General features: G+C 37.3%; 1 pseudogene; it reads right to left on the bottom strand.

The window, feature by feature from the left end:
* Positions 1–370: 370 nt before the first annotated feature.
* LOC107135161 lies at positions 371–1,245 on the bottom strand (annotated as a pseudogene).
* Positions 1,246–2,324: the final 1,079 nt, after the last annotated feature.

The raw sequence follows: 2,324 nt of genomic DNA, 5'->3' as shown, positions 1-2,324 counted from the left end.
AAAAAAAAAAAAAAAAAAAAAAAAGGACCGGGATTCACTCCCTGGGACCCCTGCGTCAGGAATGGTTGTGAGTCCAGGCTTGAGCTTGCAATAAAGACTCTTGTGTGATTGCATCGGATTCGGCTCCTGGAGGTCAATTGGGGTCCCATGAATCTGGCATTACAGAACATCCACTAAAAACTTCAAATCATCTCTAGATTACTTATAATACCAATATAAAACATTATAAAACATGTTAATTGGATAATTGAAGTTATCCAATTAACTTCTTACCACATCATTTGGGTTAGGGTTAGGGTACAACGAAATAAGCTCGTACATGTAAAGTACAGAAACATTAGTTTTTTCAAATATTTTCCATCCTTGGTTGGTTGAGTCCATGGATGTGGAACCTCTGGGTATGGAGGACCAACTGCTTTCAGAGAAAAATCCTGAAGCTTATAGGGTTTTCTGATGCCAGGCAATGGGGAAATGAGAGAGAATATTTAGCAATCAAGGTAATTTAGCTCATGGTAATTGGCATAGGCATAGTTGTGATTGGCATTCCAGTTATTTAAACTGAGATATTCTTGATCAGGTTGAACAGCCTATGAGTGGAAAATCTCTTTACCCAAGAAATGAGGTGGAGAGAGTCTTTGGAGAATAGCCTCACTGTACTGGTAGGTGAGCTTTCTTCGGATTTTGGTGATTTCCCCAGTTCTTCCGTAATTCCTCAGGGCTCTGGCCATTTTCTGGTAAGTCATGGTCTTCCGATTGCCTTTTTTTCCCCCAAAGTTCAGCAAGTTTTTCTTTGTTTTTGGATACAAACTGAAAGATGCCTTTGGTTTTATCTACCCACTGAATACAAGAGGCAATCTCAGGATCGCACAGGGACTCATGAAGGTATTCAAACAGCCTGAGCTTCTTTCTGCTTTTCACTCCCTTTTGCTGGAAGACAGCAGGTTCTGCCAACTGATTTTCAGTTATATTCTGCAGAGGTTGAATATTACCTTCATGATAGAAGTCTGCAGCACTGTTTATTATAGTTCTCCAATTATAGACTGGTTCCTCTGTAGGATACACTCCATACCATCTGGAATTTCCTCTGATGTGAGGACAATGGTTAATGAAAGTCAGGTAATTTTTGTAATCTGGGGAGTATTGAAGATGTCCCATTGAATGATGCCTTAGTACTTCGATAGCGTCTTCAAAGGCTTGACCTAGCTTGTCTTGTTCAACAGAAGTCATGGCTTCATTAATTAAGTGGAAATTCTGGGTGTACGAGTCCAAGGTAGCATCCAGTTGCACAAGGTGAAAGTCACCTTCCTCTCTTCTGAAACCAAGCGTGCAGCTGAATCCAGGATTTCTATGGGGCTTATAGTTCCCATTCCAGAGGCCAGTATGGGTTGGGAGAGGGTAAAAAGAAGGGCAGTAAAGCCAGAAAAGAGGGAAGGGGATTTTGCCTTTGCTGATCTGAAGAAGTAGATTATTTAGGGATCTAGTACTCCCAGAATAATCTGGGACTACAAGGAACACAATTCCCAAACTTCAGGGCCCCAGAAAAAAATTATCCATATTCATTCCTGTACTATCTATACTGGATATTGGGAATTTCTAGACAGGGCCACTTTTATTCCCCTAGGAGTCATGCATCTGGCTAGTTGTTTGATAAATATGGAATTCTGTAGCACTTATAAAATGGGTTTCTTGTAATTTCCTTATTTTAAAAATATAATACACATTCCTAATTCATTCATTTTTGCCAATGATTTTAAAGTGTTTATTTGAAAGTTATTTTAAAATACAAAAAATATTTAACAAAGCACTCCTTTATTCTCTTACTTGATTCATGCTAATAAATTTCAAAGGTCATGATTAAACTAGGTAATTCTATATGTCACATTACAAGTGAGTTTTTAAAAACTACTTATTCAGTATATCCTCATTTCATCTTGTAATGCCTTTTTTTTAAAGGGAAAATAGAAAGACAAGGAATTAGTGAAAATCAACAGGCTTCAAATATAGTGGTAGATACTTATAATCCAGATGTGTCTCAGGCAGGAGTATTCTTTCAGGTAATTAAGAGGCAATGACCTATGTTCAAGAAATAGAATTGTTAAAGGCTAAATTTGAGGGATCTGTGATTTCCTAGAAAATATGACACCAAAGTTCCTTGCTAATAGTTATATTTCCAAAGAAATACTTGTACTTTTCCTGATAAGAATTAAAACAAGAGCCTAGTGATGAACTGCATGAAATACTAGGTAGATATAATAAGAAATCAGACTAACTCTGTACTTATGAAAGAAGGGTGAAATTTTATTGTAGTGTTAGGCATAGTTGTT

Source organism: Marmota marmota, unplaced genomic scaffold, assembly GCF_001458135.2.
Source record: "Marmota marmota marmota unplaced genomic scaffold, marMar, whole genome shotgun sequence".
Lineage (NCBI taxonomy): Eukaryota > Metazoa > Chordata > Mammalia > Rodentia > Sciuridae > Marmota > Marmota marmota.
This window is presented reverse-complemented; position numbering and strand designations above follow the sequence as displayed.